We start from the raw sequence: 10700 nt of genomic DNA, 5'->3' as shown, positions 1-10700 counted from the left end.
ATTACTTATCAAAAATATCTTCACAGATGTGCTGGTCCAACTGATTTGGGCCAGGACTGCCCCAACACCTCTAGAGGTCAGTTATTGCAAATAAGTGTACTTTATGTACAGCTGCTAATCAGTGCACTGTGACCTTGAAATAGACATGTGCATTGTACTACGCAACTTTTTTGTATAGACACATGACAGCAGAATATAACCACACATATACGTGTAGGACTAGTATTTCATTTTCCTGTGAACTAGCCCATGGGAGTATACTCGATTTTGTCCTTTCATGTTGAAGTACAGTGTGTAACCTAACACAGGCCCTGACAGATACTTCCTCTGCTTGTATATCCTGAAGAAGATCTCACCAGTATCCAGTAACCTAAAGTTCCCTTACAAAGGCATTACCTCCTTCCTCACTTAGGTGCCCGATATTGAATATTGAGTCTATTGTCCCTTACAAAAATGTCCTGTGGTGCGTAAAGAAATACCACAGGAAAATACCACACGAAAAGTCTTGTACTGCAGGAAATCTATGGTACACTTCTGTGGTACATTCCTGTGGTAAATAGAATGCATTCCGAGGTACATTGGTGTGGTACTTCTCTGTGGTAAAAGCGATGCATTCCAAGGTACATTGGTGTGGTACTTCTCTGTGGTAAAAGCGATGCATTCCAAGGTACATTGGTGTGGTACTTCTCTGTGGTAAAAGCGATGCATTCCAAGGTACATTGGTGTGGTACTTCTCTGTGGTAAAAGCGATGCATTCCGAGGTACATTCGTGTGGTACTTCTCTGTGGTAAAAGCGATGCATTCCGAGGTACATTCGTGTGGTACTTCTCTGTGGTAAAAGAGATGCATTCTACGGTACATTTGTTTGGTACTTCTCCGTGGTAAAAGCGATGCACTCTGCGGTACATTCATGTGGTATTTTCCCATGTCCAAAGCAATGTATTCTGAGGTACATTATTGTGGTACCTTCCTGTGGTAATATTCTCATATACATTTGTTAATTAGTATTCCTGCGGTAATATTCATTATCTGCACATGCACTTCCATGGTCTGAGATTAATGCTCTGATAATGCTCCAGGCTTGTACACGCAACATTATCAATTGTTCTATTCAAACAATTAATTATATTACACCTCAGTACGAACATATTAACAACAAATTAACACAAATTAACATGTGGCACTTTGCCAACACAAAAGTAAAAATTAACAAAATGAACCAATATGAACCAAACTTCTTTTATGCCATCTATTTTAAGTACATTAAGAACAACTCAACTGGAAAGTGTTGGTGCAAATTCAACTGTAAATGACAACTTTCTGTGTAACAGACATTTTACCATGATGTAATGAATGTATGCAGATACAAACATTGTTTACCTTTGACCCCCTTACAGTTTCTCACTTTCATTTCCTTCTCTGTATTACAGTTTGCGAACAAGAGACAGAGCATAATTTGGTACGGAAGTGGCATTGTCTCTTGCTTCGTAAATTGTTGCTGGAGAAAGAGTTGTCGATGGTTGCATTATGGGGGTCCGTGGGAAGGACAGGGCTGAGTGGGGTTGGACTGTCCACTGCCTGGATGGCGAGATAAGTCACAGGGGTGATCACTTTGGGAGCAAGGGGGGGGGCAAGATGGAGTGTTTGCTGGTTTTGCAGGTCTGCCTATGGGCTGGAAACTTGGATGAGATCTCAAGTCCCGCATGCACTCCCAGATGTCATTTACTTGCTGTGCCAATCTTGTCAGCTTTGGGTCTTCTGGAAGTGTTGAGCTCACCCGTCCCTTGTGCAGCTGTGTGCTGCTTTGCAAAACTGGCCAAGGGATAGGGTCCTGCACACACACCAAGAAATACAGATGAACCCCATTAATCAAAACAGAACCTTGTGTTACCCAGAATGAAATGTACGAATAGCAAACGATTGGGAAGTAATATCCTTGTTAAAAGCAGAATGTCGTTTGAACAGTGCTTCTGGTAACAAGTTCTATTGTACATCTACATGTGTGGAGAATATTTAACATTTAACACTTCATCATATATTAAGTATTTCCAAGATCATTTTGGAAGAACTCATACTAATGGGATAACAGATATTCCAACCTAAATACCATTTCATCAATCATTTTGTACAAGACATCTTTAAGCACAAGCTTACCAATAGTATAGAAGTCAGTGTTTACATGTATTACATCAACCAGCATTGGACTGACAGAGTCAGTTGTGATATCCGATATCTGAATTAAAAAGGCAAAATGTTCATTATTAGCATTATTTACATGTACTTAAGAAACTCTAACCTACCTCACCCCCCAAAAAAGTTGGTGACACAAAGTGACATCACTTTATACAAAATTACTGCTTGAAATGGTATGTTCCTTTTTCTAAGGAGTTAGACAAGCAAACAACATTATTTGTGCGTTATAAATATTATGCATGCGGCAGCTTTTTATATTAAAAAATCCTTTATGGGCACATTTTCTTTTCTGAAGATCCATGAAGTAGGCCAAGTTTACACAAATTCAAATCCTGCTTCAATTTCTTTGTCATCTTCATAATCAATAGAAATTAAAACTGACCACAAATTAAACAGTGCACATGTTTTCTATTTCAGATTTTCTGTTTGCACTGTAATTTGGTCATTATGCTCCTGCTATTATCGTCATAACTGTATGTTTAACCTGTGGCAAATACAGGTACCCCTAAAGAATGTGACAAACTTACATCATCCAGTGTGTAGCTGGAGTTAGCTGTCAGAAAAGTGACATCTGGAAAGTATGGTATCGAAACCAGAGAAAGACAAAAGAACCATGATAACGAGGGTTTCATGTCACAACATTAAATAGTGAAAGTCAGTTTAGTTGATGAATACTAAACTGTGTGCAGAAATTCATAAAAGTCCAATTCTCAAATAAGCTTCATGTTTCTTGTATGATATTTGTTCTTTTTTATTTCTGTCAAAAAAGCTGGCCATACCGTTACAGTTTTCTTTGGAGCTGGCATGTTTTTCTGTTTTGAGATCTTGACCTAATTAAGTCTATACGTTACCGGGAAAAAATTGAAATGTCAATTGAAACTAAACTTAATATACATGTAATACCTTACAGTCCATTACAGATGTTGCCTTTGGTTTGTCGTCAGTGCATGTTGTAGAAACAGAAGATCTGATGAGTGATCATCTACAGTGCATGTACATGGAAATCGCAAAAGATAACATTTAGTGTACTCGAAAGTGCTTAATGGATTTGGGTCGTGCTACATTGTAGCTATTGCAGGCAAGAAGCAATTTCCTTTTCGATCTGCTTTACAATGAGAACAAACAATCCAAAGATTCTCATCAGAATAAAATTGTCATAATACACAATAAACAGGTTTCCCGTTGAATGGATGAAACTGGTCAAAAAACAAAGCAAAGAATTAACTTTGCTGTTTCAGCAGAAGTGATTTTCATATCATTTGAAAGAGTAATGTTCTGAAAACAAACTTTACTCACAACTTTTTCCTTTTCAAATAAGTCTTGATAGTGACATGCTCAGTTGGAAATATAACTATTCAACAAGCAGACAGCTACTCTTTCAGCATGAATGATTTACACTTGACTGAACAAGAAAAGGGCTGGGGGAGGTAAGCCAATAGGGAATATGGTACTGGAACAATTACCACTACACCCAGACAAACCAAATTTACAAACAATCAACCATGAACCCACTGACCAACCAGCCATCCAGCTCATCTAAATTAAAAGTGTTATGAAAATTGATAACAATATGTCCCTCCATGTGACAGCCCTGCTATTGCTATGCTGTCCTCATAAAAATAACTGGTGAATTAATGTATTTGATACATTTCCTTTAAAACATTCACAAGATATAGAGACACATCAAAAGGCAAAATTCGTTTTCTTAACCCTTTTAAGACAGAAAGATGTGTTGAATCAACACAGCGATCAAAGATTTGGGTTTTGAGGGGTACTTCAATGAAAAAATGTAGCAAGTTGGATATTTTCTCCCCAAATAGTGAGGGTTTGACACCCCATAGACTACCGCACCACAGTTAAGTGGCACCCCATGTGGAATATAAACAGGTTAGGAAGAAATGGATGACAAGGACTCCTCCTCAATGAAGTTCCCATGTCAAGCTCTTCCCTCTCACTGTCACTGCTGTCAATATGGTGTACCTCTTAACTGCAATACAGCAGCCACCTTCTGCTTCAGTAGTCATTGGCTGCCAGTCCCATGTTGTACGCAGACAGAATTCTTCTGTTGGCCCACTGCTAAAAAGTGCAGCTTCCCCTGGAATTGAAAAAAAGACTTATTACATTTCTTTTAGATGTTAAATCCTTGGAAAAGATCCCACAAATATGAATCCAGTGCCAAAATAAGTGTTTGGAAAACTTTAGACCTTTGTTACTTCAAAAAGTTAGGTGATGGTATGCATGCACATTTTGCAACCTATCTTTTTCAGCAGCATTTCAACAGGTGTAGAAAACTTGAATGTATATTTTCGTTTTGTGAAAGTCGGCAGTACCCTTTATTTTTGTTGAAATTTCTTTTTTGAGGTACATGTACACGTATGTACATGTATATTTGTGCATGTATGTGTAGAGTTTGTACACATATTCCTGTCACTGGTCGTTACTGTGAACAGGCTTCTAATGCACTGTATTTTTGACAGAGGTAACCCAACTGCTGTGACCTCATTTTCTGGTCTAAACCAGAAGTACTTGTAATTTTTGTTATTTTTTGAATGATCGGAGAGGTGATGTGTATTGTTTAGGTGCTATCCCTCTGGAAGATTCAAACAAAAATTTTAACGGAAAGCCACGCATCATTCTTGTGACTCTAGTTCTTGCACAAGAAGTGTGAAAACTTTTCTTCACGTAAATACATCAAGGTTGGCAGTATGTGAGCAATTTACAGGAATTGTGTTACATGTAAACTAATTTTCAAGTTCCTCAAGAGAAAAAGTAGGGGTCAGTTGTCATGTACTAGACATTTGTACACAAACCCACAGTAAAAAGTGTGGGGGGTAAGTCTGTTTTAGTGTTGTAGCGGCTGGCGTTGCATGCCTGCCTGCAGTCGCGATGGACATCCTGTGTTGTACATATACATGTTTGTACACATACATGTGCATCATTTTCAGAAAAAAATAGTGAAGGGAAAAAAAGAAACTGCGTCGCCACACCAGTTTCGGTGCTAGCTCCTGACCAGAAACCATATTTTTTTGCCTACGCTAAATTGTAGTTAATTTTACCAATTACAGGAAGGATTTTCAGCAATTGAGTCATCTGCATCCCTCGTCAATGACCTTAAAACAATCTCTTCGCCAATACTTCTCAAACGTTTCTGGGGGGAGGAATGTTTGACCCTTCATGATTCCTTTGACGTGGTTTAATCTGACCGGGTAAAGCTTTCTCTTCCCCGTCATGCCCCTACAGTTACTTGCCCTCATCTTTTCCTTCGAAAATAATAAACGGACCAAGGATAGCGCAAAGTTTGCCTCAGAAGACAAGCTGTCTTTAGGGTCTGTTATTATTTCAGTCAAAAGAGATGAGAGATTCATCAGAGGGGCTGAAGGGGTGGAAGTGGTTGTAGACGTGGTAGTTCTTGATGATCCCATTCGTGGTGATGTCACTAGACGACCGGAGATGAATGCTTTGATGGCTAGTAAGTGATGAATGTGTGTTTCCACAAGTCATCAATCTGACTCGCCATATTATGAAACATCTCCAAATCAGTAACTGAAATTCTTGCTATTTGTGTTTTTGCTGGAGTACTTGTCTTCATATATGCAAGTGACCATGAATCCTGTTTACAAAGTAAATGTAAGAAAGAGTGCATTGGAGTGTGTTGTGGCCCACCCAAAGAGAGTTGTGTTTTTTGGATAATGAAAAATAGTCCATTTGGGAAGTACATAAAGATGAGATTAAATACTGTTCCTTCTAAATTGGATTGCAGAATGATGTAGCAGAGTAATGTAGTGTTTACTTTACAAATGTGGCCTTTTTGAGAAGGCAGGAATGTATGTATGAATGCCTTTAAATAAGAAGACAAGAAAGTGTAAAGAGGCAAATAATCAGCTTGTAGTCAAATGGAATGCTTATACTTGTTGGGGACTTCCCATGTTGCTGCTCATTTCAGCGAAGAGAAAACTGAGCTCGGGGAAGTATAGTATCTGCCAGTAAAAAGCATGTAACGCGATCAACGGTGCGTATAAATTTCTGCACGAATATTGCATGATGTGTGTGTTGCTGCAAGCAAAATTCCGATTGTGCTATGAGAATGCGGCCTCTATTATTTATAACAATGTGCAGCATCCAAAGCAGGTGCGAACCAGTTCATTTACATGTGGCGCATATCTTATGCACCTGTCATTTGGAAAGGGCTAGTAATGGAGGGGTCACTGTAAGCTATACAAAAAAGTCACGTTGGCCATAAGAGGGCGCTAGAAAGGAAGACATGGCACTGGAAAATCAAGCAGGTAAGGTGTTATGAAATGTTGGATAGCTAGGCAAAAACACATTATTTGTGGGGACTTTTCGTATTAGGAGGTATAAAGGAAACCAGACTGGTCACAAATGTAAAGCAAATTTGTGGTAAATATACATGTAAGACTGACTATGATTAGGGAGTTTTTTGGAAAATAAATATGAAACTTTACTGGTGTTCTGAATTTTTGACGAATAGGACTATAATAGGTGTCGAAGAAAAGGAAATTTATCTGATAATTATTTTTCCCTTACAATTGACAATTATAAATGAGCTAGGGATAAAGGCAGCTATACATCCTGTCGAACTATTCAGCTGTAAATGTTTCATGGCTCCGTGGTCTAAAACAATATTGCTTTCCAATCTCTGCTCATATCACAGCTTGTGTAGCACAACCTTGCTTACAGTACATGTTTTTGCTCCATACAAATCAATTGACTTTGCAAACAAATGCATGCAGCACAGTTGACCCCTAACGGGAACAAAATTGTGACTTCCAAAATCAAATGGTATATGTACCTGATCAGTCAAATGTGACACAAGTACCATTATGCTGGCATTGACACAAAAAAAGCATGTTCATAACTACAGTCGGCATGTGACAATTTTTTAAAAATATATAACATACATGTGCGGATAGATGAACACCCTGTAGGGTGAACATTGGATGGTCATCCTTGGGAAATTTATTTTGGCTCCAAGACAAATCACACTTTTCACACCTACCATCTGGTGCAGGAATAAGTTGCAGGCAGTCATTGACACACTTTAGCGTGTTGGATAACAGGTGTGGCCAGCACATGTTGTAATTGTGCATCAAGCTGAATGGAATGGGTTTCCATCAGGCCATTGATCCCATTCCTGCTTTTCGTTTAGTACTACTTGTAGCAAAAAAAACAAAATAAATATGACATATCAGCCAGGAATAGTGGTAGATCACTGGCATCTTCCAAAACCCCTTTGATTTTTAACTGGTTTTTTCAATTATCTCTTCTGCAAGCCAAGGACTTCAACCACTTCCTGCCGGGGACTCTGGAATCAGAGACGTATGGTTTATATGCGTGGCCGGGGTCTGCGAACTCGGAAAAAGGAAACAGGACCCTGTAACAAAAGACCATACTCTGAACAAAAGACCAGGCTGCTGGGCATTACCAACATTTTTCACTGTCAAAAGTGGTGATAATCCAGCGTTGTTTTGAAACCGTATACCAGGGTTTGGGGCATTGACAGGGAGCGGATTACCATCAGGGACAAAAGCACTTTACCACTGCAGCGATGAGCCACACAGCACCGTTATATGCTAATGTGGCCCCTATTGAAAACAGGTCAGCAGTGCACTGAGCCAGGTTCGTGAACAAAAGACAGTTATACAACACCGCAAGAATCTACAGTACTTCTTTATGGATCTACGTTGAAAAGACATTGGATTTGAAAGCTGGATCGACGTCACACTTTCCACATTGGATCAACGTCAGTATTTCCAGAGGAATCAATCGCGGTCGCATCCATCCTAATTTTACTATCCTCTGTTGTAGATTGTCTGTACTGACAATGGTGCATTTTAAAAGTGGGGGGAGGGACTTAGTGCAGGTGCTGGCTGGCAGCTGCAGTTTTCTGTTTTTCTTTGTGGAACTACCAAAAGTTGGAGGGAGGGAACATTGCCCCAAGTTGAAAAAGTTGAGGTGGGGGTATGCCCCTCCCCCTCCATCCCTGTATTTGGACCATGCAGATCCTGACCTGTGCCATTTTACTGACAATCCAGTTGCATACAGAATTCCTGCAACAAACTTGTCGAGATGATGTCCATAAATTTTTAAGGAGGTAGAAATTAAGGTAAAAATGCACAAAAAAAGCACTGGAATGAAGGCCACAATTTTATTGAAAGAAACAAATTAGAGTTCAGGTTAACATGTTTACAGTTAAACCAAACACTAGTGAACAGTCCTGAATCTTCTAAATTCAATGCACATATATGATATGCCCTGGCTCAGACATCACGATACATTTTTATTGAAGTGTGCTTGGCGGTATGTGCATGCATTGTGTTTTACATGAAATTTGCTTAAACTGTACACTTTATCAAAAGGTATTGGTTGAAACCACTGTCTGTAATTTAAGCCTTGTAAATGCCCTTATAGCATTTAAGCCAGTCAAATTTATTAATTGAGAATTCAATTAGAAATCACTTTAATTTGTTGCAACAGAATTACTTACAGTTTCTGTAAGGAACAGACGGAGACCATAACATAGAAATATGCAGTCCTGACACTCCATGCCCTTGGTCGCTGATTTCACCTTCACTCTGTAGTTGTTGAGTATGGTCAAACTGTTCTCTGTGATGGTTTTGCCAAGACTGATCAGAGAGGGTAGAGTATGGCCACCTCGTCTTCGGTGCGACTTCTCTCCAGCTCAGCATGACTCTGAAAACAGCCACTCTTTCTGCTGGTTCTGATGAAGGGGATCATGACAGCCCGTGGCATTGCTCTAGAAAACAGACTACATGTACATGTATGTCAGGTGTGCTGAATAGGCACTCTTTTTACAACCATGTTTTGGGAAATTGTTGTTCATACAGCCAAGACACAGCCAATAAACAGATTCAATGTGTTTGATGGAAAAACAGCACCTACAATTACTTGTTTGAATGAATTTGTGAGATTCAACAAAAACTTTGACCATTCTCATTGACTGGACTGGATGGATGACCGTTTACAGGCTCCTTGAATCAATGAATATTGAACTTCTTTTACAATTTTTGAAAATCTGGGGTCCAACACAAAATGGTTGTACCATACTCTGACTGTTAATGTGTGAAGTATGCACAACGGTCTTTCAATGCCTGAAGATATATTAACTGATTAATTTTCCTCTATCTTCATTGACAATCAAATGGGGTTCAAGTTTTACTCCCAGTGACCTACAAGTCCAATCCAAACTGACCATGGATTTGGATCTTTTGAAATCTAAAATGGATGACATACAGGCACCAGTCGAGGTCCTCCCCAACTCTCCTCTCCCGGATATTGAAGGGGTACTTCAGCAAGCACCCCACAGGGCAGTAAATCTAACAAGTCACTATATTTTGAGTGGTGGAAATTTGTCTGGGCTGTTACATTTGTGGTAATAATGCCAGATAATATCTACTGTTACTATGAAACCTTTGTTACATGAGGCAAAACTTGGTCTATGCAGACAATTGCTGTAGAATTGAAAGTTTTCAGCAACAGTACCAAGCATTTCCATTTCTTTTCAGGACTGAACAACAACAAAGTTTACTAATTCTATAGGCCTACATTACCACATGATGCCACCAAGAAACCTTAGCAGAAGTGAAACTCACTGTGCAATATGCCTCGCTCAAACATCCTAATCTAAATAGTGTTTGTGCTTTTAACAACTGGAAGCACAGAGTTGTACCCGCTGTTATAACAATAGACAGTATACCTGTTATGACAAACAACCATTCTATGTAGATAGACAACATGATTCAATTTGGGCATCGCACATAAGATTTTTTTTTAATCATGACTGCCAAACAAAAGTCTGTTCAGCACTTAGAGTGTTGTCAGTCTCAGGAAGATGTTCATTCGGATGATACTTTGACTTGCATGATTTTTTCCATGTGGTTTCGAATGTGCAATCTATCCACACACTTGTGTAGACACAACCACATGTGGGACCAAGGCCAGATGAGCAGTAAAGGCTTCCTTGCCACAGTCTTGTTATCCAAATGGCACCTGTTGTCATAGACACCAGCTAGATTGGACCATGAAGCCTGGGGAAGTTTTTCCAAGTAAGAAAACAGCCAAGATAGCAATATCAAGAAAACCCAGGAGGGTGATTCTGACCTGTAAAAAATTAAAAAATAAACAAACATAGAGACACCAAATAATAGAATACATATCAAGATACCGAGCACTATAAAACCTTTCTTGATGAAAGCATCATGTGGAATGCCTGGGCGCTGAATTCATGGGCTGCAGGTAAAGCTGCAGCTTATGAGTTTGACACCAACCTGGCTCATGGTAATTGTGCCCTTATGCAAGGTGAAACGGGTACCTGTCAAAGCAGCAATGGTTGTGGTGACTGCATTTGCTCTCTCTTGTCTAACTTAAACCATCAAGTATCATACTCGACCATTATACTAGGCTCCAGTACAAGGCACTTTGTAAATGGAATTGAAAGTAATACCTTCATCTGTACCAGTTGCAAAAAT

The 10700-nt window shown here is 39.3% G+C and overlaps 1 long non-coding RNA gene across 1 annotated transcript; it reads right to left on the bottom strand.

The window, feature by feature from the left end:
• Positions 1 to 2187: 2187 nt before the first annotated feature.
• Positions 2188 to 7481, bottom strand: LOC147798539 (uncharacterized). The gene is made up of 4 exons (XR_015426030.1): positions 7211 to 7481; positions 4174 to 4288; positions 3097 to 3175; positions 2188 to 2764 (listed from the first exon to the last, which is right to left on the bottom strand). It is a non-coding gene; the product is annotated as an uncharacterized LOC147798539 (long non-coding RNA).
• Positions 7482 to 10700: the final 3219 nt, after the last annotated feature.

Source organism: Acanthaster planci, linkage group LG07 (assembly GCF_054643075.1).
Source record: "Acanthaster planci isolate LZ-2023a linkage group LG07, COTS_SCS, whole genome shotgun sequence".
Lineage (NCBI taxonomy): Eukaryota > Metazoa > Echinodermata > Asteroidea > Valvatida > Acanthasteridae > Acanthaster > Acanthaster planci.
This window is presented reverse-complemented; position numbering and strand designations above follow the sequence as displayed.